The 27,356-nt window shown below is 35.0% G+C and overlaps 1 protein-coding gene across 6 annotated transcripts in view; it reads left to right on the top strand.

Moving 5' to 3' along the window:
* Positions 1-27,356, top strand: part of LOC138712465 (uncharacterized) — a 283,130-nt gene that overhangs the window by 69,699 nt on the left and 186,075 nt on the right. For all 6 annotated transcript variants that reach the window (XM_069844310.1, XM_069844307.1, XM_069844308.1 and 3 more), the window contains one exon: positions 21,455-21,540. The gene's annotated coding sequence lies outside the window, so the exon portion shown is untranslated. The remainder of the gene's footprint in view (positions 1-21,454; positions 21,541-27,356) is intronic.

Here is a 27,356-nt window from a genome sequence, read left to right as displayed (position 1 = left end):
TATCGTCTATGAAACTATGTTTTCCACGGTTTGTCTCAAAGAGATCACTTGTTTAGATTTTTAAGGCCATTTTCTACATCGAAATCATTTAAAGTATTGCTCAGCATAATATTCCTATTTGAAAGCTCTAATTTATTAATAATGAAAGCTGTTATGTCATTCGTACATGTATATAAATGTATTATATGAATGTACACTGTACAGTCGACCTGGTTGGCGAGTTGGTATAGCGCTGGCCTTCTATGCCCAAGATTGCGGGTTCGATCCCGGGTCAAGTCGATGGTATTTAAGTGTGCTTAATTGCGACAGGCTCATGTCAGTAGATTTACTGGCATGTAAAAGAACTCCTGCGGGACAAAATTCCGGCATATCCGGCGACGCTGATATAACCTCTGCAGTTGCGAGCATCGTTAAATAAAACATAACATTTAACATTTTACACTGTACAGTATATTACTATATATATGTGCATTTATTGTATATTCATTGCAAGATGTAAAAATGTTCCGTTTCAGATTTTCTCTGTCGACTTACGCAGCTTACAAACTGATTTCACTCGTTCCGAAGTGTGACGAAGCCACAGATAAGACTTGAGTTGTTTTTATCGCTGTTCGACATATGAAACATCGACTATGAAACAACGGGCGTGTTGACGTGGTTTCAGAATCCACTGCAACAACCGAGTACCGCGCAAGCGAGTAGGCTAGCGAGCAAGCGACATGACGATGGGTTGGGGGGGGGGGAAGTCGTTGGACTAGCGAACAACGGAGAAGTGAGAGTGAGATAGGAGAGTTGTGGTGTTAGCAAAGAGCAGCAGAGATGTTTGAATGAAACCCACACTTCGTACGTCATACAGTTTTAAGAGTAGATTCAAAATACGTAGTTTATGTATGTATGTATTTATTTACACTGCAAGTGGGCAAGCACCCGGTGGCAGTGGTATATACAATATTAACAATACACAATAAAATGATAACCAATACACAATAAAATTTACAATACACAATACAATTTTACAACACATATACAATTTTACACACAATACAATAATAATACACGATACAATTTAACACAATAATAATAAAAATAAAATAAAATACCTAATTTTACAATACAACCTACATAATTATCTATAGGTCCTACATAAGTTTCAATAGTCTTTCACTTTACTCTCATCTCATTCCCTGTAGTGGCACTATGACGCATTTCACTGACACTTTAGCACACATTTCACTGACACTCTGTAACTCATTTCACTGACACTATAGAACACATTTCATTGACGCTATAAATTATCACTGATCGGAACTGTTCACTGCACTGTAAAACCATAACTTCACTGACTCACCTCGCTTCACTGATACAACAGTTCAAATAAGTCAAATAATTACATCCTTATGCATACTTATAAACAGAACTACACTTAAACTAAACGACTACACTTAAACTAAACTAACTACACTTAAACTAAACTAATGATGAAAGAATTGTGTTTAAGTATCCATGAATTAGTATATGAAATATAATAAAATAACGCGTTGTTAAAATAGAATGATATAAAATCATTAAACAATAATAAAAAACGAAGTAAACCATTCGAACCCATGACTTCACATATAATAGGCTCTGATGTAAAGTCAGGAAGCCTAGTGACGGCAGGTTTAGGGAAAAAAAGTCTGTCGTGTAACGTCTATATTTGACCTGAACTAATAGAAAAAAAAATGAAAGTATTTTGTAGAATGGAATTCGAATCGGTTTGCCATGGAAATGCTACGTCATATTCGATAAACTGAACAGTGTAAACGTGTGTATTCTTATATACAAGGTGAATCCGCATACTTGGAAGAGTTTATTATAATCCATAGATGTTATCATATATTTAAAAAAATATATTGTTATCAGTTCTAATCTGTCATTCATATTCTATATTATGTTATGTACAGCAAAATCGGGCATTATCTTTTGGATTTACGCTGATTACGCTCATAAACTAAAAGGATTTGAAGTTTAGACACTTAATATTCAAAGGAAACATAGCCACTGGAAATGGAATAAAGTACCCTGGCGATATTTGGAGCACTTTATTCACAGTTTTAACACGACTTAAAAGTGGTCTGGACAGTGCGAGAGCCTTAACGTTTCGTTCTGCAAAGAAATTTTACAAAGTTACATTTGTTCGAATCAAATTTCTGCACATTTTAAAGGATAAAACCATTTTTTTTTTCAATATTTGCACTGCTCTCTTAAATTGACTGAGCACATTGGGAATTCAATTCAATTTACTTGGCCATTAGGCATACAGTTTTAGGCTTCGTCAGAATACATTGAAAAACATATAAATACATTTAAAAAAACACTAATAAAAGAAACAGTAAAATTTAAATAATACAATGAAAACATGAAATAATTTGAAACTTTTAAATTAAAGAAAACTAACTAAATTGCAATTGAACTTATTTATTAAAATACAGTTTCATACAAATTTGTGTTCAAAAACTCAGCAACAGAATGAAAAGGATTATTTAATTGTAAAATCTAGTTTTGAAGCTACTGATTGGTAATTTATAATATTGACTTGGGAGCTTGTTATATAATTTCATCCCCATAATTAAAAAGTTTGTGTTGCTCTTCTGTACTCAACAATATGGAATATTAATTTGTTCACTATTTCTAATTTCATGATCATGTATATTGGCCACTAATGAGTAATTGTCGATATTTTGTCGAGTGTAAAGTGCTAGATCATATATATACAAATTTATGATTGTTAAAATCCGTGATTGTCTGAAAAGTGGCTGACAGTGTTCCAGATAGTTTGATTTACATAAAATTCTAATGGCTTTCTTTTGTAAAATCAAGACTCTTCCAATTTTGGTTCCATTTCCCCAGAAAATTAGGGCATATCGGATTATCGACTGAAAGAAATCAATGGCTTTCTCAAAACACGCTATGAAACGTTTCACACAAAATAATTTTTTCTGTCGAAAAAGTAAAAACGAGAAAAATTGTATTAAACTTTTTTTGCTTCAAATATCTTAAAGAATAACCCCCTGAAATTAATGACATTAGTTACGGTTCACCCTGTGTATAAAAAAGTTACGTGCTGTACAAAATGTATTGTAATACATGTAAATGTACGTACAGATCGACTCGTATGTATGTATGTATGTATGTATGTATGTACAGTATGTATGTATGTGTGTACAATTTACAAAGATTGTAAGCATTGTGAAACGGGCGCTAGGTCGCTCGTCCTCTGATCATGCGCACTTCCTCCTTTCTGGGACAAAGTATCTGTGAAACAAAACTTTTTTCTATGACTGTACAGTACATGTTTCTTCCTCCCTAGCTGACGAAGGATCGATGTGACGAACCCTACTCCTTTTGATCACAGCATTAGCTGTATGCACTATTGAATTGCGAGACAGAGGTCAATGCCGAATGTTTATGACTTCACTAATCTTTATAGATAAGATGTTACGATGAACTATATTGGAATCCTGCTTATTATATCGAATAACAAAATAATTATTGTTTCCTTACTTGCAGTGAGGAATATTAATTTTATTAGCATACTAGCTGCACCCGTGCGCTCCGCTGCACCTATTAGAAATTAATATAAAATAATTACATAATTAAAATAGAACATTGGGTCCAGGGAACATTCGTGTTTGATAGAAGAATAAATCGTTTAATATACTACTTAATTTAAATTCTATTTAAATAATTAAAATGCTATCATTTTGGTCCAGAGACCACTCATTTGGTGCAAAGATAATTCGCTTAACATTTTTCTAAATTAGTCTTGAATGCATCCTTTAATAAATCACTCCAAATTAATAGAGTTGATTGTGTACGAAGATCATTTTTATATTAGAGAAACTACAAATTTCAAATAGTGAAGGTTATTAGCTTCTGAGATTACTTCATACAAACACACAAGATATTCGCTGTATATTAATATTGATAAACGTCAAGGCCGCCTTAAATAGACGGAGTCATTTGTTTTGATTTCATTGTAGCCATCGTCGTCGTTCCTGCAATAACTCCTATGTCACATATCGATTTTCAGATTTTTGCTCTATTGAATAACTTAAATAGTGATGCAGCAAATAATGCAATCTACTATATATAACTTAATTATATTTCTTTCTTTCGAAAATGTAAGAATTCACGATCTCCTATGCACAACTGCCATAGAATGAATAAATTTGTTTTTCTTCCTACTAAAAAATTTAATATTTTGCACATAGAAGTTACGGAATAACGACACTATAATCTGAGGCGGCGGTGGAAATGTATTGTATTGTATTGTATTGTATTGTTATTTTAAAACTTTTGTATATCCTATATCCTTAAATATCAATCCTATCAAAGTTTTTCCCGGGATAAAACTTATCGGAAATCATTTTTAAAGAAACTTTTGTTAGGTAACATTCTTGACAAAAATCAATAATAAGCTAGATATTTCGGTTTATTTAGATTAGATTTAGATTTATTTATTTAACCTGGTAGAGATAAGGCCGTCAGGCCTTCTCTGCCCCTCTACCAGGGGATTACAACTATAACATGAACAATAAGATTACAATTAATATTAAATTTACAATTACAATTACAATAAAAATTAAAGTACGACAAGAATACCTGATTAATGAAAGCTAGACATTTTATCATAGAAGTTAAGAACAAAGAATATTTTTGTATTTACTAAATTACAAATTAAACCTACAATAACAAAATTCTATAGTGATGAAATTACCGGATATTGAGATATTTTGTGGTAGATTAAAAGAACTATTTACAAGAAACCATGTCTGAACGAGTCTCAATTACTGACCAAGTGCCTAGTAAGTTTGCGCTTGAATTGAATTTTATTTCGACAGTCCCTGATGCTAGCAGGTAGCGAGTTCCAGAGTCTTGGCAGGGCTATTGTGAAAGAGGATGAGTATGAAGAGGTGCGATGGGATGGTATTGTTAGTATTGTTTCATGGCGAGAGCGTGTGTTCAGATTGTGGTGGGAAGAAAGGTAAGTGAAGCGAGACGACAGGTACGAAGGAATAGAAGAGTTCAAGATTTCGAAGAGAAAGAGAAGTGAATGTAAATTTCTTTTCTTATCTAGTTTAAGCCAACCTATTGCTTCCAGGGATGGGGTAATATGATCATATTTACGAACATTGCTTACAAAACGTATACACAAATTATGAGCACGTTGAAGTTTCATTTTGTTGTCGCTGGAAAGGTCAGTCAGTAAAATGTCAGCATAGTCAAAATAGGGAAATACAAGGGTCTGCACAAGGGACTTTTTTAAGCAAGAGGGAAGATGAACATTTATCCTTTTTAGCACATGAATAATAGAATATACTTTTCTGCAGGTTTCTGTGATTTGCATGTCCCAGTTGAGATTATTATCCATGTGAATGCCAAGATTTTTTACCGAAGAACTGAAAGGGATATGCATTGTACTTACTTTAACGGGGGAAATGTCGAGGTGCTTTACAGCGTCGGTTTGCCGTTTGTGTCCTAATATGATTGCTTGTGTCTTTCCAGGATTGATATTAAGATGGAATTTCTTTGTCCATGTCACAATCGAGTCAATGTCTTCGTTCAATTTATCTATAGCGTCATTTATTCGATCTAAGCGGGAAGAGATGTAGCATTGAAGGTCGTCAGCATACAAGTGATAGTTACAATGCCTTACATGAGATGTAATATCACTGACATATATTGTGAACAACAATGGTCCGAGTACCGAACCCTGTGGTATACCTGATGTTATGTTAAGCCAGGAAGAGCTTCGATTCCCGGATACAACACATTGTTGTCTTTCCCGTAAGTAGGATTCGAACCAACTCACAGCAGTCTCTGACAAATGCAGATTTCTCAATTTATGGGTGAGCAGGTCGAAATTTACAGAGTTGAAAGCTTTGCTAAGGTCAAGAAGTGTTAGTATTGTTACTTTATTAGAGTCGATTGCTTCACGAATGTCTTCGGTCACTTTAAGTAGAGCAGTGCTTGTGTTGTGTCCAGCTCTGAAACCTGACTGATACTTGTCGAATAGTTTGTGTTCGTTCATGTAGTTAGTAATTTGTCTGTGTACGATTCTTTCCAGTGCTTTTGATATGGCTGGCAGGATACTGATTGGTCTATAGTCGTTCGGGTCGGTGGAACTTTGACTTTTGGAAGAGGAAGAACGAAAGCTTGCTTCCATATTTTAGGGAAAGTTTAAGTGATTAAGGAACTATTGAATATGTGTGCAATTGTAGGTATTGCTATGTCTTGTATTTTCTGTATGAGTAATATGCTAATGTTGTCTGGCCTTATTTAATTCAGGCCCCCTTAAAACCCCCCTTTCAAATAAAGTATTTTGAATGTCATATAGCCTTAAATCTAAGTTACAACAAACTTAATTTATATTCCAGTTTTCATCGAAATCCTGTCAGCCATCATCGCGTGAAAAAGTAACAAACATCCAGACAGACAGACTTAAATATCAGTCCTATCAAAATTTTGCCTGGAATAAAACTTATAGGAAATCATTTTTAAAGAAACTTTTGTTATGAAACATTTTTCACAAAAATCAATAATAAGCGAGATATTTCGGTTTATTTAATTCAGGCCCCCTTATAAGCCCCCTTTTAAATAAAGTATTTTGAATGCTATATAGCCTAAAATCTAAGTTACAACGAACTTAATTTATGTTCCAGTTTTCATCGAAATCCGTTCAGCCATTATCGCGTGAAAAGGTAACAAACATCCAGACAGACAGACAGACATACAAATAAAAATTTCAAAAAAGCGATTTTCGGTTTCAGGAGGATTAATTATACATGTTAACACCAATTATTTTTAGAAAAGCGAAAATTACCAGAAAAATTTCGCTTACAGATTTATTATTAGTATAGAATATATACATGACAGTAGTCATCATGATGTGATAAAAAAATTCGAGATACAAATACATTCATTTTAATAAGGCCACATTTAGAGAGCCGTTAAGGTTAGGTATTGAATTTTAATTTCGTATCAGGCTTTGTGCGAGTCTCAGCCAGCCGAGTTCTCATTTGATCTAAAACATTGTTTCAGTTTGAGCCTTTTGAGTACTTTGTTTTTAATTTTCAGCTGATACGCCTACATCCTGCACATTATATCGATGACGAAGAAGTGATTCCTCGTATCTACAAAAATAGTAATTTAATTTAACTACATTATTATTATTATTATTATTATTATTATTATTATTATTATTATTATTATTATTATTATTATTATTATTAAATGGAAAGAATATTCAAACCAGCGTTACAGGAAGCTAAACTTGGAAGCCAGATTCGCATAATAAACGCGAAATATGTTTTTCATATAGCAGAAGGACAGTGTTTTACACATACCAGTTTTGTTATTATACAAGATAGAGTAATGGAGGAAAAAAATGTTGAATATTTTCAAAAATTTTACTGCTGTAAGCTGTACCCTAACCCCTTAAAGTTGCACAATATAGTGTGCTCTCAGGCTGGGTCTTTTACGTTGTCAACCCACTTAAGGTATGTGGACATAAAGGGAAGAATTGGAGAGTGATTGCGTATCGTTCCTGGATAGCTCAATGGTAGAGCGTTGGTGCGCTTAGCCAAAGATCTCGGATTCGATACCCGGTCCCGGAACAATTTTTTCCTTTAATATTATTCACATTATTATGTTCACAAGATTTGACAGTTAACTAATATTTTTGTCCTCAAGTGTAAAATCTTGCAAAGCAGAAACATATAATAAAAAGTTTGTCTATTTTTAGAAAAATTAATTTTTTTAACTATTCTAGTCATCTGAAAATTTACAGATACGAGTTATCACTTCTTAGCCATCAATATGGTTGCCTTTGAGCCGATACTTAACTGATCGCCGTTCTAGAATATTTTAATAATATTATGATACGTTGTGTAATTTTGATATGAACATATTAACATTGAAACATGCAGAGAAATATGAAAGCCGTTTTACTAGAAAGGTGGCGCTTGTAATTACATATAGCCTACATGGTGTTAAAAAAGGGTATCTAATATTTTAGGAGGTGATAGTATGCATCAAAACAAGAAAATAATGTCTAATAAACATGGGTCCTACAACACATACCTTCTGAAATCTGAATACTTGTTCATAGGAGGTGCTCAATGTGACGTCCATTCTTGGCAATGCATTTCTCTGCCCTACAATACAGCAGACTACTAGATAACTATACCGTAGTTGACACCCTTGGCATGGAATACTGGTAATATGTCTCAAGCAGTACTGAAAACAAAAGTCTGGTTGCGGATATGAGCGGGGGGGGGGGATTCAGCAGAGATGGTGTTGTGAATTTTCGTAATAAGCATGTGTAGCCTGATGAAAATCCCCATGCAGTTGAAGAAACAAGGCATCAGCATCGATTCTCAATCAGCTTATGGGCAGGCGTTCTTGATGATAGATTAATAGGGCCATACGTGCTACCACAGATTAACTGGAGAACGTTATCAGGACTTTCTTATTAACGTATTAAAACAAATTGCAAAGAGTGCGTGATTCCTTACGTCGAGGGGCAGAGAAATGCATTGCCATGAATGGACGTCACATTGAGCACCTCCTATGAACAAGGGATCAGATCTCAGATAGTATGTGTTGTAGGATCCATGTTTATTAGACATTATTTTCTTGTTTTGATGCATACTAGCACCTCCTAAAATATTGGATACTTTTTTTAACACCCTGTATTTAAGCTAGGCCTATTTTATCTTGCAATATTTTTTGGTATAATGCCCAAGATATCCGAGGTCTGATTACCAATATATATATATATATATATATATATATATATATATATATATATATATATATTGGTTTAGTGCTTAAAAACGTACATTTACGTATGATAATTCAACTCATTTGAACGCATGCAATTCATGGTTGTGTGTTTTGTCTGAGTGAATAAAAATATGCCTAAGAAATTGATATATACATGTAGTTACTACCACACAGCATGAATACGTTGTATGTAGGTAATCAAGTTTTATTGACGCTGATAAGGGGAAGTCGTGACCTGGAAACGCGTTATTTTTTATGAAACCCGCATCAGACTCCATTTCTTGAAAGGTAAATTCCAGCACATACACTGAGTTACAAGCGTAGGTCAGGCTTTTTAAAATTCCCTGCTGAGTGGTCAGACTTTCAGCCTGTCACGTAGGCGGTCCGGGTTTGAGTCTCGGTCAGGCCTTGAATTTTTCATTGAAAAATCCATAGTGACACTTGTGGCGGATAAGGTCGCAGTTGGGGTTTTTCTCGGGATTCTCTCGTTTGCATCTATATAATTACGTCAGCATTACTCAAAGGCTCTGTATTAGTCTTTAGAGAGCCCTAATTTCACCATTTCGTCATCGGTCAATAGCATTCCCCGAACGCTGGCTGGTGACTCACGGGTTGGGGAGGGCTGGTCTAAGGATGAGTGGTGTTGCCTGCTCGAAACCCGGGTAGTCAACCGGTGTGGGTTTGGGAATGCGCCTAGCTTGAGGGTTTGCGCAGTAGAACGTAAAAGATCGAAGTGCTGGGTAATAGTGCCCTCCTCCCGAAAATTCCGTTCTATTCCATTTCAGGCTTTTTAAAACAGTGCTGTCGTTTGATTTCTTGACTAACAGTATTTGATGTTTTTACTGCAGCTGCTGGTTATGCTGAAGGGTAAAGATCGAACATAAGTCCTATGGCAGTCTGTATCTTATTCACTCTCCTGCGCCCATTGATAGAGAACAGTCTTCAATTTCACCGTAGTCTAAGAAGTCTAACAATAGAACCATTAAGAGAATCAGTTCTGGAATTGTGGCAGACCGTTAGCGCCGAACGCCTATAACTGAAACGTGCTGACATCTACTTTACAAACCCTGCAGATTACAAGGTTGTTCACAATGTCCCCGACATTGACTTTTTTGGACTTTTATAAGGTTAAATCTACATAGATTGAAAAACAATACCCATCCGAAAGGTCTATAGAATGGACCTTAATTTCCGAATTGTTAACGTTTGAATTTTCGATTATATTTCTTAAAAAAATGCATATCCGAAAGTCCTGTAGAATAGGCCTTAATTTTCGGCGTTGTAATTGTACTAGAATAAGAAGGTATGTTTGTCAGTTATTTTTAATCTTATATTTATTTTAATTTCGTAATATAATGGAAATATGATACATAACTAGACTCGGATTTTAGGTTAAATGTCTATTTTTTTTTTTCAGTAGGTATAAACTAAAACCAGTTAAATATCTTCACATTATATATAAAATATGAGCATTTGAAAGCGGTTCTATGGTGCCTAAAATGCCTGTTTACCCATTGAAACCTATTTTTGAAGTTTTAGAGCCTATAATCGCCTATTTCTACTTGTTACGTATATATTTTTAAGTGAAAAAGAAAGTTTTGAATGTTATGGGGTGCGTTTGGTTCAAATATCCTGTAATAATTTGGTTCAGGAATGAAGAAATTCCTTTGAAGGTGTCTGGCTTTGTTGAGCACTTGAGCAGACAGTAGGAATGTGATGAATCGGAGGATGTAGTTCTCCCTAAAGAAATGAGCGTGGCAAATATTGCGAGATTTAAATATGCATCCACTGCTTCGGTATCATTGAGAAGAATTTTTTTGCTTATAAAATGGTTATGTCTAAAACAAAGCAAAGTTTCACAATAGAAAATTAGAGAAAAATGTTATGTATAGCAATGCCAATTATGAAATAATGTGTCAATTGTAAATTCGTTAGTAAATTAATGAATTTAATTGTAATAGGAGCACTTATGTATTAGGAATCTTAGAGCAATGAGGCCGATGAATTCATTAAAAATTACGTACCGGTATTCATAATTTAAGACTTAACAAATATAAGGTTTCTAATAACAATATTTTTTATTGTTTTTGTCACTGTATACCGTAATGCTTAATAATTGCATTTTTATAGTTATTTGGTTTGTGTGGATAAAAATTACATTTTAGTTGCATAAAATATTTTTATGTTCTCGAAATTGTATTTTTAGGTGCCTAAATCTATGTTTTTAGTGCCTATTTTGATAAATTCAGGGCCTATTTTAGGTGCATGGAAGTTAGTTTTTAAGGGCCGTATTCATAGACATTCTTAGCCCGGACTTCTGGTGGATGATCAGCGAACTAACGCTTTTCGTATTCATAAATCAGTGTTAGCGATATGATATGATATGAATTCTGTACAAATAACCAGTCGATAGCCGCGGCTAGTTTAGCACGCTCGTAGCGCGGGCTAGCGAAATGTCTATGAATAGCACCCTATGTGCCTAAAAATCCGAAGTCTATACATAACCTACAGATTTCAGCAACATCAATAAAAGACAAGCTTTCCTAATAGGAATTCTTGTAATATAAGACGAGAAAAGTTTTACAATTAAAATAATGAATTAGCTATAGAGAGTAAAGAAATGCGTGATATTGGAGCATATTTTCCTGCCGTTCGTAATGTCTGGTTTATCATCATTTTCGTCAGCACTGGTTTCTAATTGCACACACCTCCCGTCGAAGCTTTATCTTGAGTGTGTCCTTCACTTGCTGCCACCACGCTTCTTAACTGTTGTTTTGCTTATCACAGAAATAGCAGGCCTTGGCATCTGTCCCTTATTTGTGCAGAGCCTTTTGGGATGTTTTGTTCGAAAAAAACGGTTCTGGAATTCTACTTTTCTACACTAGTCTTATATTTGAAAAAAAAAAAGATCAGAACGAAGATAATTACATAAAAAAAGGATTGATAATACAGAGCTATCATCCGGGCTCACTTTCAGCGGCGCAGTGTCTGCAGACAGGCTCGCTTGTCATCACCACAGTCGTGGCCAGCGGACCGACGCCGACGACGCGACGTACACATTCTTAAGGCTCATTCACAATGAGAATTAAACATAACGTAAGCGTTAACTTAACGTTACAGTAAAATCAAGAAGTCATACCATCATTCACGATGGGAACATTAACATAACAGCAAACATACTTGGTAACCATGGAAACATAACAACGACGCCATTTCCTCATATTCTGCCGTATACTTTCAGCGCTCCACGATTGTGTTCTGTTTGTAAATCACGTAAGCATAAGCCTGAAAGTTTTGAATTTGCAAACTTTCATGTTAACGTCTTACGGTAATGTTTATGTCAATGCTTATGTGAATCATTGTGAATGATCCCATTTGGTAGTCTGGGCGCAAACTTCTGTGTTTATGTTACGGTTATGTTTAATTTTTATTGTGAATCGGCCTTTATGCATCAGGATATTAAATCGGATGGATGGAGAAGGCTAACTTAGTACCATTTTTTTAAATTAAAATTGTGAACGTGTGGGCGTGCCTAAATTACGTACAGTAATAGTAATGCCACTAGTAAGTAACCAGTTCTTAGTTTTAGTCCTGACTCATAGCTGACTCCTGCTTGCTGAAGTATGGAATGTAATGGAATGGACTTTCTGGAGGTGGTCACTACGACCCAGAACTGGACTTTTCACAGTCTGTTGCGCTAACCATCTAACTAGGCGCATTCCCAAACCTACAGTTTTGGTTGAGATTGACGAGGCGAAACAAATTGTCATTTTTTTTTTTTCGGATGAAGTTGTAAAACGTATACTTGTGTTAGCATCCCTTGCTTTAGTAAAAATATACTTTCTTTGTCCAATTCAATTGCCCACGTGCATCAACATCGGTTAGTGTAACCATCGGTTAAAATTGTCACCTAATCCCTGATTAAGCATTTTTACGGTGGATCGACCTCGGTTACGACTTAAATAGAAGGTTAACCACAGTAATCTCTAATCGGCCAAATATGAGCGGTTAAAGGAGATAACCAGCGATTAGTAGAGCAAGTAAAGCAAAATGGCGGCCAGAACCACAGGTGATTATTTCTAAGACGATTATTATTGTGCAGTACTTGAATTACTTGGATAGAGCGTGAGCGTGAAGGTTCTTTAGTGGAAAGAGAGAATTCTTACGAGGAATTAGGTGACAGAAAATTTCAGGAGGGATTTCGTTTATCAAAATCTACAAATGGATTACTTGAAATAACACAAGAACAGTCATATTTCTCCTACGGATCGGCTGCTTGTATTACGATTCTATGTAACTGTTATTTTCTGTATTTTAAGAGGTATCTCTTTCTCTATGTCACTGGCTGAACAAAGAGAGGTTATGGATGGATTTTAGGATAATGCACAATTCCCTGGTGTAAATGGAGTCCAAGATCGTACACACAATCCTACCAATCTTCTGCATCCTTTTCCTTTATGGATATTCCATCTTTTTTATATAATACATTTAAATCTAGTAATTAAGTCTATCGATACTTCAACCTAACATTGGGATATAATCACTTTTGGATTCAATTTTCCATTTTGTACGATTTTAACCTAACATTACTGAAAAACAAAGAAATGGAACTCACAAATATAACAGCGCCCAAAGGCAAACAAATGCAACGCGAAAATGTAGGATACGTTCATTTAGATGTAGAACATAGTGAGCGCAGTCGTTTTTAGACGTTGACTATTATATTTGCAGCGGTATGGATGCTTTCCTTTAGTCATTTTGTAGAAACAATGTACCGTCATAGACTTTACTCTGGTTAAATGAGGTGTCAGCTAGCCATGTTTTAGTAATCGGTGATTATGAATGGTGCACATAAATTACATTTTAACCACGGCTACTGTTTAACCGTTGTCTCGTAATCTATGATTACTGCGTTTTTAATCAATGTTGATGCACTTCGCCAAATAAGTCGCAAGTAACCGCCACGCTTGCTCAGTGCTAGCGCTTCGTATCGTTCGACCGCCTGCAACCTTCCCTCTCAAGCAGACAGGCAGTGTGATTGCACGTGACTTCCAAACAGTCCTAAGAGTGACCCGAAAGGCCTGTTGGGTTCCGCCGACCTGCAGCAGACTGCTGCTTTCAGATGCATGATAAATATGAACCTAGTCATTCAAACGTGACAAGAAGCCTATATTTATAAATAAACTACTGAAAACTTAATTTGTTGTCTTCTGAAACGTACCGTTAATAAAGACAAAGAAAACTATTTCTCGTCAACATAATATCCATTAAATGCAAACAGTTATTATAAATTACTTGCACTTTCCTTTTCATCGTAGTAATATAAATTTAATGCAAACCATTAAAACTTTCAGCTTCATAAATAAAAAGAAATCTGTCCCTCAGAATTTAAATAGCACATCAATATTCTGAATACCTGTAAACTTTTATACAGTTTACAGGTATTCATGAGGCTTTTAATTGTTGATAAGGAAAAAGTTAAAATGAAATATTTTTCTATAATAGTTGTTGATATTCATAATAATTGTTACCAATATCTTTTCAACATATTTCTCTCTCCTCTCCTCTCCTCTCCTCTCCTCTCCTCTCCTCTCCTCTCCTCTCCTCTCCTCTCCTCTCCTCTCCACTTCCCTCCCCTCTCCACTCCACTCCCCTCCCTCCCCTTCCCTTCCCTTCCCTTCCCTTCCCTTCCCTTCCCTTCCCTTCCCTTCCCTTCCCTTTCCAACTAGTCACAAGTTACGAAATGTTACTATTTTGTTGAGTCAAATGCACTTTGCAGGAATATGAAATGTATAATATTATCTTATTACTTTATTAATTCTGTAGCGCAATAAATCGTAAAACTGTGTTTCTTTAATCGAGAAATATCTGCCGTGTTGGACCATAAGATAAAGATTTTTTGAAGTGACTAAATAGCCAACGAAATTAGGTTTCAAACTAGTACTGTTTCATCTTAACCAGCGCAGACTGGCTTCCGTGAATGCAAGTCACTTTACCTTATAATACGAGCAAACAGGCAGGCTTTCTTGGGTCCCGCCTGGACTGAACCTATAAAACCCGGGCTCAATGGGTTCAGGCTAAAAGTTAACTTGCTTTGTAGCGGCACCGGAACCCAAGCCTGACGGCAACCGGGTACGGGCGTGAGTCTTGTGTGATTTGCCGGTCTCTACTAGACGATACACAGTATGTTTACATAAAAAACCCATAGTGGCATTCTGTGGAGCTGTGTACAGTCGTGAATAGTTTGAAGAATATTGTTAATTTATATTAATATTTTAGATTCTGAACGAAGTGAGCTATTCTGTTATTATTGTACTATTTACGTAATGTTAATACTATGCATGAGTCCTAAAAAGTAAACTCATCTCTTATTAAATAATTATGCAAACAGGGGTGTGTAACACGTTTATTTTTTCCCAGATTATTCTTCGTTAAATTTGACGTCTCGTGCTGCTATGCATTCGGTTGCGTTACAATCAAAGTTCAACATCGGAATTACGATACAAACTTCCTAGCTGTCATAATAGAAATGAAAAAAAATTCTTGAACACAATTATGTGCTTAATATTATGTGCCACATACGAGATACACTATTATATTCGCAAAGTAGTGGTTCTCCTGATGATAGTAAGATATACTGTATCATATTTCAGATTTGCTTCTGTAACATCTTGTGACGTAGAACGAGTATTTTCAGAGTACAAAATATTGTCTTTTTTTCTGAGCATAAAAGAGTATTTCTTTTGATATAATGTAAATGTCGATTCGAGTTTTTTACTCCTTCAGGGAAGAACTAAGATTGTATTTTTATCAATGTTACTTTATTAACAATAACAATAAACAATATGTTATAATGAGGCTAGAATCATAATAAATTGTATACTTTGTGTGTAATTTTTATATGTTTGGGTAAATTATTTTAGTTTGGGAGTTACGAAGTTTATAATTACAAATTATTGTTTATGTGATTCGTTTATTTTCTTGTTCTAAGGCTGTGGACGATTGGAGCACATGTTTGGTTACCATCGGGCTGTAGACCTACATGTTTGTCGTTCTGGTTCACTGACATTGAGAGATGTTACTTTTCATTCGGTAGAGATATAGACCAATCTCACACAACCGATCAGTTTTAGTAGGCCTACCAACTTCCTAGATCTGCTTATAAGCTACGGGATCTGAGTTCAAATCTCGGTCGACACACCCTGAATTAATTAATAACTAATGTTGGGCAAGCCCTTTGTCCAAGCAATACAGAGTTTGCATCTTACTACGAATTTTTCAAAATTGTAAATAATTGATTTACGAAATAATGCCAATTTTTTTTATTTTCTGCAAAATTTGACTTACGCTTTCTGTAGTAGTATCTTAATGAAAACTTACTTATCTTAGTACTATATTTCATTGCACATTTTAAATCACAAGTGAAAAGTTATTCACAGCTGATATATACAAATACACGTGTTAAACGGAATCTAGATATTACCAGGGAATCAGCAAGACTCGCTCAAGTCTCTTTTGATTTTTCAAACGCAATTTTCTATGGTCTATACCAGACAGCTGTCGTACTACAGCACCAAGAAAATTGCGGCGTGCGTATAACAGTTTCCGTATAAGAGAGAGAACGGGACTATCACGAAACTTAAGTACATGTGTACGTGTTCACCAGTATACTACGTAATCAATTGCTTGAACAAGCTAGTTCATGGTATATGTTGTAGGTGGATATGAATAGCTCGCGCTATTATTAAATTGCTATCAAAGTAATGGACCGACTGGAAAGTGTCGCTCTTTTATGGCATTTGTTTTACCTTCGGATATTGGATGTTAACCGAATAGCTCAGTTGGTAGAGCAACTGTTTACTGATCAGAAGGCCCAGGGTTCGATCCCGGATGGTAACGGGATTTTCCCTCTGCTAAACTCAGTCTCGTATCAAATAGAGTACCGGGTCTATTTATTCTAGTGCCGGGGTCAAGAAAGCGTGGAGCTCTACCTTCATGCCCCACAAAACGTCTTCGTGGTATGTATAGGGGCTACCTTTACCTCTGTCTTCGGATGCTGTATGAACCAGCGAATGTCAGACGCAGGTTGTCTGAGGTATCGTAGTATGGTCGACCGATAGGAGGAATTAAGAGATTCGTTGCAGTCTCATGAAACCTCTCATTGCATAAATATGTGTAAATTTAGTAGCAAAAAATGATTGGAACGACCTAGAATGCACTGGAAAGGGGCCAGATTGCAGGATGCGTATGAAGCTAAATAGCCCAATTCTGGGTTTATATGAGTTGTTAACTAGGACCAATATCCTCCTTGCGTTACCTTTGTGTGCAATTCTTTCATTCATAGTTTTCTGTCCAAGGGCAGGTCTTTCTTCATTCTTTCCTATTTTCTGCCTTCCTCTTTATCTCCGTGTACATCTTAACAATGGGAGATTTTGTTTTATATTCGTGTTATGCCCGGTTTCTGGAAAGACAGTTACCTGTAGCTACGTATAGAGTTATCTACGATTTAACGTTCTGATATGTTTGAAATGAGTTTCCGAAACAACAGTTATCGTCATCTTTACAGTTATCTGTGCTTCAACTGTTAACTGTGCCTCGGCCTGTAGTTACTGGCTGTTAGTATTGATTCGAACAAATATCGACATGCTTCGCTACTGCATTACTGTTTTGTAAATTATAATAATTGATATTAAATAATAATATTATAGACCTAATTTACCAAATTATTGGTATAGTTTAAAAAATTTTGCCTTTTATTTACGTAACTTACGGTAAATGTTCTACTTTCTATGACATATTATGATAATTGTATTTGCAAAAACAATTTCGAAAATCTGAAGCATAATTTTCTTAATAAACTTCAAATTCTATGTCGTCAGCCAATAAATATTTTATTTTTGGGCATTCTACTAATGCCATTGGTATAATATTTCGGGCTCCGAACAGAAAGTCCATTTGAACACTTAAATCGTCGTTATTGCTGCAATAACTCCTATGTGTAAAATATAAAATTTTTCAGTAGGTAGAGAAAACACATTTATTCATCCTATGGCAGCCGTATATAGGATTCTGTGAATTCTTACATTTTCGAAAGAAGTATAATTACATAAAGGAGATTTTATTATTTGCTGTATCACTATTTAAGTTATTTAATAGAGCAAAAATCGGAAAATCGATAACTATGTCACATAGGAGTTATTGCAGGAACAACGACGAAATGAAAGCATTCATATGGACGAATATAATAGTAATATGCGTTACAAGAGCGGTATGTTGATGTTTTCATGTTCGAGGAAAAGATTGAAAAAGCGAAACGTAGTTGAGCTTTTTTAATTTCCGAGAACATGAAAACAAACATACCGCTCGTGTATCGTACATTATTTTGTGCGAAGATCGTTTATTACATACTTGAAAGAGGAATTTCTAATTAGTTGCAATGAAATCTCCATCTTGGTTTCTGTTCAATGACGGCAACTTTTAAAAACAAAAATATCTATCTTCAAATTGTTGCTATAAAATGTTTGCTGTGTTTACTATATTCCATCAGGCCGTGATATACGTCTGTCTTTTTTTCCCCCAGTCTATAAATGCGAACTTAAAAGAAACGGTAAGGTTGTGTAATGATTTATTTTTCATTTTAATATTTTAACAATATTATTTATATATAACATATTGCAGTAATAACATCGGCATCTGGAATCTTGTTGATTTTTTCACGGCTTCCTTAATGTTACTTGCATTACAAATGCAGTAACTTTTGTGGTGTTGTAGAGTTTACTTAATTTTTGCAAATATTTAAAAACAATAATTAACAGTGCAATTTAGGTGAAATTGCAGTGGTAAGTTTCCAATTTATAATTATTACTATGTTAAACGTCTCTAAAAATAATATGTTAAAAGCCTAAAGCAGTAAAATGAATTTGGCGCTTAAGCGGTAAGAAGAGAGAAATTGTTATGTGTGTTACATTGGGAATACTGAATGTGGTATTTCACACTTACCGCGTATTGGTTTTATGCGGAAAGCAAGCAAATACGCACGATCTCGCACAAAGTATTTTTGTGCGAGATCGTGCGTATTTGCTTGGTTTCCGTACAAAACCAATCCGTGGAAAGTCTAAAATTCCACTTTCAGTATTCCCAACCTAACACACATAACAATTTCCCTCTTCTTACCGCTTAAGTGACATATTGATTTTACTGCTTTAGGCTTTTAACATATTATTTTTAGAGACATTCAATATAGTAATAATTATAAATTGGAAACTTACCACTACAATTTCACCTAAATTGCGCTGTTAATTATTGTTTTTAAATATATGCAAAAATTAAGTAAACTCTACAACTCCACCTACATTCGTGATGCAAGTAACATTAAGGAAGCCGTGAAAAAAATCAACAAATCAACTTGCCGATGATATTACTGCAATATGTTATATAAATAATAATGTTAAAATATTAAAAAGAAAAATAAATCATTACATAACCTTACCGTTTGTTTTAAGTTCGCATTTATAGACTGGGGGAAAAAAAAGACAGACGTATATCACGGCCTGCTGGAGTATAGTAAACACAGAAAACATTTTAAAGCAACAATGTTGAAGATAGATATTTTTGTTTTGCAAGTTTGCCGTCATTGAACAGAAACCAAGATGGAGATTTCATTGCAACTAATTAGAAATTCCTCTTTCAGGTATGTAATAAACGATCTTCGCACAAAATAATGTACGATACACGAGCGGTATGTTTTCTTTCAATTCTCGGAAATTAAAAAAACTCAACTACGTTTCGCTTTTCAAACTTTTCCTCGAACATGAAAACTTCAACATACCGCTCTTGTAACGCATATTACTATTACATGTCTATCTATGTGGCTGCCATAGCCACCACAATTGCCTACGGTTGCAGTTTTGTACCCCTCTCTTCAGTATTATTTACCTGGTTGATCACGCCAAATACCAAAAATTATCGCTTTCTTAATCATATTACGATTGAGATGAAAGTGTATTTGTACACTAATGTTTATCACACGGTTCTTTAGTTAAGAAGCCTTGCACATACTAGTACAGAGATCATTGTGTACCTTTCAGTTATATTACTACTGAAAACTTCTGCAAACAAAAGTAATTATAAACAATTAAAAAGAATCACTAACAAAATACTAATGGAGACATCTATGAGACAAAATATACTGAATTTGAAGTTACTCCAGCTGTTAGTTACAAACGCTGATAAATCTACATTTAACTTTCCGGATACTCGTGGAAGTTATCAGTGGAGTTAAATTTATAAGAGTAGTTAAGTAACAGAGAGTTAACTGAGGTGTATCAGAAACCGGGCAGTAGTATCATTTCTTCGTTCGTGTTTGTTACATTCCATACATATTAGTTTATTACTTTGTTCAAGCCATATTATGTCCAATTAAGCAGTAAATAATTTTCATTTATTCCTCTTTCTTCGTCAGTTTTACCTTGTATAACTGGCTTACAATCCGATGTGGCAAAAGCCAGGATCTAATCTTTTAATAATAATAATAATAATAATAATAATAATAATAATAGTTTTATTTTCCTGGCAGAGTAAGGCCATCTCTTCCACTCAACCAGGATCAAAGCACATACAGGAAAATATATACCGGTATACAAGTAGGGCCTATGAACTTAAAAATAATAATAATACAAAAAAAAAAAAAAAAGAGATTGAATACATATGAATATAATCACAAACAGGAAAATGCATTCCGATATACAAGTATTAACTTAAAGAATTAATACATATGAATATAATCACACAACTAAAGGAGTAGTTTGATTAGCATAATCAGTATGGATTACATCGAAATAATGACATTTGTCTAGATATTAGTGTTAATGGAAAAAAAGCAAAGCAATGACTATATTAAAATAATTGTAGCAGTAAAATAATAAATAAAAAAAAATACTCCAAAAACTAATTCTGTGCATTTAAAATATTTCTCAATAACCTAATTTTAAACGACTGAGGACTAAGACTACCCCTGATTTCCAGCGGCAGCGAATTCCAGGAGCGGGCCATGGCTATAGAGAAAGAACTTGAGTACAGAGATGTCTGTTGACGTGGTATTGATAGCAACAGATTGTGCTGTGAACGTGTATTTCGATTATGATGTGAAACTAGGAGAGTAAACCGAGAGGCCAGGTAGTTGGGCGTGGAATCATGTATAATTCGATATAGCAGGCAAGGAGAATGTACTAAACGTCTTTCTTGCCAGGATACAGGAACACATTACGATTCTTCTGGTCATGTGGTCAGTATGACACAGGCCACCGTTGAGATCTTTTCCATTGCCCATTCCGGGAATCTAGCCACGGACACCTTGGTTGGAAAGTGCATATGCTATCCACATAGCCAAGGCGGTGAACTAGATTTTTTTTTACAAATTTATTATGTGTGTGAATGCTCATTTCTGGTTGATTTTGTCACATCTCATAGTGGTTACTTTATTATTGTAATTATTTATCACTGTTTTCGTTACAATGATAATTTGTTGCTGCTGTAGTCATGTGCTTGAAAACTGTGCGGGTTGCATAAAGACACGGGCTCAACGTACACGGTTGACTGAATGCAGTGTACTGTTCTTTGTGCACAGGATGGCAGACTGCACTAAAGCGGTGACGCAGCTGCCGCATGGGAAGACTATCGCCCCCAACCTTCGAATCCCTCCGTAGCACGCAGGTAAGTTTCTTCAAGATGTACATTCAGTTAATATTCAGCAGGAACGCAGTTCGAGTTCGAGCAAATTCAGACTGTAGTTCTTTTATCCTGAAAGGCCACTAATGGGTAAGAATTTTTTTCCTTTAAGGCGTTGTTACGGAATTTCGAACAGTCTGTTTTCCCCTTTACTTTTATCTTGTGTGGACAAAGGTTTGAACAAAACACTCGCAATCTTCGGACATAGAACAATTATATTTTCCGGGAAACCGCTTTCCGTTAATATACGAACCGTTCATAGCAAAAGTGGTGTAAGTCAAAATTGGGTAATGAGGTTTAAAGTAAAAATTCTGTAAAATACAGCGCAAAGTAGCAATTAATATGTCCTTCTTGCTATCCACTGATTACTAATAGTTTAAATAAATTGAATATTAATTGCTACTTTGCGCTGTATTTTACAGAATGTTTACTTTAACCCTCATTACCCATTTTTGACTTACACCACTTCTGCTCTGAACGGCTCATATAGATTTGTATACATCGAGATCTTTGTTTCTCCGCCCCCACCCCACCCTCCAAATTTATATTACTGTTATTAAGCATGACTGAATCAACCGCTCTTAATTGGAGTTTAACATTTAAAATTAATATTTTATTTATTATTTTTGTTTTTCATGCCTGAATATTGAAGGAGTATTGCAATTCCGCAAAAATCAATTTCTAGATTTTCACGAAGCTTCACGGGGTTATCATCCCCTGCCTGTTTCTTTGCCCATCCGTCTGTGTACAGATTCCCCTGTCCCCTCTCCCCTCTTTATGGCAGGCTTTGTCCGTGTTCTATAGTTCCATCCGGGAAGTATGCACATGAAATACTCTCACTGCATATTTGATCATTCACGTTACAATGACCTAATGGAGTGTACCGTACTCAAAAACGATTCGATGTGTCGAATCCTCCATCATCCCTTGTGCTTTTCTGCCATTCTTTTCGTCTATATTTGTGTAGTAGCGAGTAATATTTTGTGTAGTACAAATTAACTTTTCCTAATCACTAGGGCTAGGATTTTGATTACCTATGAACCAAGAAAAAATGTCCTAAAACAATGCATTTATGACCTAAAAATCTTTCAAAAATGCCCTTAATATGCCCTAAAATTGATCTTACATATGGTAATTGGCTTAGTAGGAGAAGAGGTTTTGTACTACTTAATATTTAGACTAGTAATTAAATTAAATTTTACATAATTTTTTCTAAGTAGTACACTTTAATTAATTATTTTACCTGATGTAGTTTCCATGTATGATCGTTCACCTCTGCTTTGGCATGTGGACAGGAGGTCAACAGTCAGCTGGTCGGTCTTGGCCCTTCATGGGCTGTAGCGCCATAGAGTTACTTTACTTTTAGTTTTCATGTAGTCTACCACAAGGCCACTCATATTCGAAATTAGCAGGTATGGAGGAGTTTATATTGAAGGGGTGGTTGGACTGATACATTACATTAAAATGGCAATATTTGTGTAGAAAAACGATTAAAATATTATACAAAATAATGGGTATTAATGGACAAAATATGTAAGGAAAATACCAAAGAAAATAAACATTATTTTACGTTAATAACGGGGATTTATGGCCAAAATTAAATGAAAATGCCTAAAAATGACCGAATAAAACAAAAGATGCTCTTATGAGCTGTTGAAACAGGAAAAAAATGCAAAAAAAAATGCCCTAACAAATATGTCTTAAAACACTCAGTTTATCACATAACATATAAATACTAAAGCAGTAATGTTTCTGGTTTACTAGAAAAAAGATGAAATTTAATCAAAATCCTAGCCCTACTAATCACGTTTTTGGTTGGAAGCAAATTCACCTACGATCGTCTTCGCGACAGATAGTGAGTTTTCTTTTTATTAATCTAGCAAATCATATCTTAATGGAAGGTCATCAACTGACTGAATTGCGGCTGACTGGGACTTTGGTTGAAGTCGTGCAACTGCATGCACATTATAGGCGTATTCTTTCATAACAGGATGCGTGTTCATGTGGGTTAATTCCTGTTACGCTACAAATGCTGGAATGTTTTGGTTTATGGTTTCTGTACGCTACTGTACGTTACTATTGAGTCACTAAGGATGTCCTTTATTTTATTTGAACTGATGAGATTTTGAAAGTGCACAATATATTTCTAATAATTCGGTTAAGGTACCTACAGACGTTAACAGGCTCACAAGGGAACTACAACACGTTCTTCATCCTATTAAGGCAGTAGGATAGGATCGAATTCTGGCCTTAGTCCATTCCTTTAGGATGGATTATTGTTGGCAACGAGAACGTTCTCTTCTGGAAATCGAACCCTTTCTGTAGCACCTAGCACGGCTGTAGCATAAAAGGGTGAACTGAACAGATGTGGTAGCGTGAATGTAGGGCAGCCGCGGCGAAAATTTGACTCACGAGAACATTGTGGCTCGCAATGATAGCTGTGCATTTCTCTTACTTCCTGCCTTCCCCAACCCTCACCCTCACACTCACTGGAATCAAACTCCGTTCCATTTGCTTATTTGTCTCTGACCTTCGAGTGGCGTATCGTCCAATGTCTCTGTCGAAACCATATACCTCTACAAAAACGAAAGTTTCAAGGAGGATGGGAGGACGCATTTTTTTTGCTGCCAATGTGATGAGAATATTAAATGTATGATTTGTTCACAAGTATTACAAGGAAAACGGTTGTATAACATAAAACAGCATTATACTACATGTCACTCATGAAACATTAAAAGATGAAGCATTATTATTATTATTATTATTATTATTATTATTATTATTATCTCTGTTCGTCGATCCTTTTTCAGCATATGTACGAATAATGTCGTCAGATCTTCAATTTAAACTCACAAATTTTGTTGTGATGTTAAATGAAAGCTAGATGTAAGGACTTGACAAATGTTGAACTTTTCAAATCTTTGCCAAAAAATAAATATCCGAAGCTTCGTTCTTTCGCTTGCTCTGTTGTAGCCATGTTCGCTACAATTTACGTTTGTGAAAAATTATTTTCAACAATGAAAATAGTAAAAACCAAATTTAGATCACGACTGATCAACTACGACCGGCAGTAAGTGACATAATTCCTGATTTTGAAACTCTGTCGCAGAAACATTTTGAAGACAATTAATAGGTTGTGATAATGTGTCCTATGTTTTTTTGTTTATTTGTTTCTTCGTTACACGTATTAAACATTAGTTTGTAACCTTATACTGTATAAAATTATATTTAAGTGCTTGACATAAGGAAAATGAAATCCGTTAATAAGTCAGACAGTTGCTTCACTTCCCCTTCGGGTGTCCGCCTCCCTCCACAGGTGCTATGCACGTTGCAGGTTACACAGTGGCTCGGCGCACGATTACATTTTCGCCACGGCTGATGTAGGGGATCGAGTTCCGCCGTCGATTATAGGAATAGATGCGTTGCTTTGCCAAAGCCGTGCTCTGAATAGATAGGATGAATTATGCATACCTAAAATTTTGAACCTACTAATATTATGACGTACTACATTTGTACTTTGAGCATCCATTGCTTCCCCCTTCACCGGACGAGTCCATTGCATTGGTAAAGAAGGGCGGAGCTACTGCTGTCGGTTGCTATGACAATCCATAATCCTTACGCTCCGATAATTAACAATTTTGTTCTTTCTTTGACAAAAATGTGAAGATCGATCCTTTCATATTGAGTTTTTGTTAACTTCAAAAACGTATGGACTATTGAGAGTTTACGTGACTGTTGAAGCATAATTTTGTTCCTTTTCACATTATCTCCGGTTCAGTTTTTATCTTCAGAGATATGCCAGACCACGTAGCCTAAGTGGATATAACAGGATAAAAATCTCTTAGCGCTGGCGCTTGATATCAAACTCGTTATCATTTAGACGACAGTAGATCGTCCATACATCGTCGGTTTATAAGCAAAACACGTTAAGTCAAAAATATTACTTCTGAGAAAAAGGCGTTTGAAAGTTCTTGACAAAATTGAAACCTCAAAATATTAATTTTAGTAAGTTGTTTCTCTTTATGTGTATTTGATTTTGAAATTCTAAGTTTTTATATATATATATATATATATATATATATATATGTACGACTTTTTCTCAGAAATATTTTTGACTTAATGTGTTTTGCTTGTAAACTGACGATATGAAGTAGTGCGGTGTGAAGTGTTAGGTTCATGTTCAAGAGAATCAGGTTCGAACCCAGAGGTCGGATATTCGAACAAGTTTTTTTTCCCCCTCAGTCTCTGGCAAATGTCAAATGGTAATTAGGAATTTTGAATTAAAGAATGACTTGTCCATCTGATTGTAAAACATTCTATTCAGCAATACATTGTTAACCATCATATTTTTCTTCTAAATTGCATCAATTTTTAGTCTCAGGAATTACTACACGTGAAATAGAATTGTAATGCAGCTAATCTTTCTGATTAGCTGCATTACAATTCTAATTCACGTGTAGTAATTTTTTTGATCTTTCAGTGTCTCCTACATTTCGGTTACAGTTTATTGGGAGTTACAGTCGTCTGTTGTCCTGCATTAAGGCGACTGGATCTAAATGCCGAAGTCCATCTGCTCCGTTCAGACGTATCGAGAATTTCTCGAAACGGGCATTCATTCGAATCGATTTCGTGCTTACAGCAGTGTATACATAAGGTAGTTCAATTTTTTCCCGTGCATAAGTTTAATTTCATTAACCCTAGCAATACCAACCGGGGGAGGGGGTACTTTGTGTCCACCTTCTCCAAAATTTATATTTTAAATATGTAATTGAGACATTAAAAATATGAAAATATTATTTATTGTTAGTTATGAATCCTTCTATCTTATTGTGTTATTGTTTAATCGTTTTCACTGATAGTTTTTAATAAAATACGAAAATATTGGACAAAACGTTAAAGTTGTTGAAGTAATTGAAGAGTTCAGAACCATAGTGGCCCAAGCGCCATTTACTAAAATCGTAGAAAACAAGGGTTAAAATGAAGTTATTACCATAATTCAATGGAAACATACAGCAAGTAATATAAAGTATACACATTAAAACTAAATGATATGTCAATCTTCATGAAACTATGGTATTCACTTAACTTTAACCCGTGCTTCCTCCGTTTTTAATAAATGGCGCTTGGCCCACTATGGCTCTGAACCCTTCAATTGTTCGAAATTTACAATGACATTTCAATTTTTCTCTTTTATCATACTACGTATTATTTGCTGATTACAAATTTAAAAAAAATGTTCAAAATTAAGCATTTGTGTAGTAAAACTGTGGTCTGTTCAGTAGGTGAGAACGGGTGTGAAGAAAGTGATGCGTAACATTTTCTAGATTCTTATGTTTAAGTAATTATTCGAAAATTTACAATGACATTTCAATTTTTCTCTTTTATTGTAGTAGGCTACTTATTATTTGCTGATGACAAATGTCAAAAAATAGTTCAACATTAAACATTTTTGTAGTGATCACTAACAAGGAGAGGACACGCTCTGTATATCACCGAATGGAATAAGATTGTGTGAGATGAAAGTACAAGACGTACTGTTTAAAGTCATACCTGGTATGGGTGGCCAATGACCCCTCGTTTTGGAAATATTGGCTATTGTTTGTGACATACTTCCGTTAGGTGCCTAAGAGGGAAGCATTAGTCTGTGTAAAAGCGTAGCTCGTATGGTTGGGTGCTGAGTTGTTATGCAGACAACCTAAGTTCGAATCTTAACTGGACCTATGTATTTTTTAAATAATGATTAATAATGTGATCACAGTAATCTATTTACATATATCATATTTCTCAATGTATTGAATGCT

This window comes from Periplaneta americana, chromosome 13 (assembly GCF_040183065.1).
Source record: "Periplaneta americana isolate PAMFEO1 chromosome 13, P.americana_PAMFEO1_priV1, whole genome shotgun sequence".
In the NCBI taxonomy this organism is placed as follows: Eukaryota; Metazoa; Arthropoda; class Insecta; order Blattodea; family Blattidae; genus Periplaneta; species Periplaneta americana.
The sequence above is the reverse complement of the archived record's forward strand: the minus strand, read 5'-3'. Positions and strand labels throughout refer to the sequence as shown.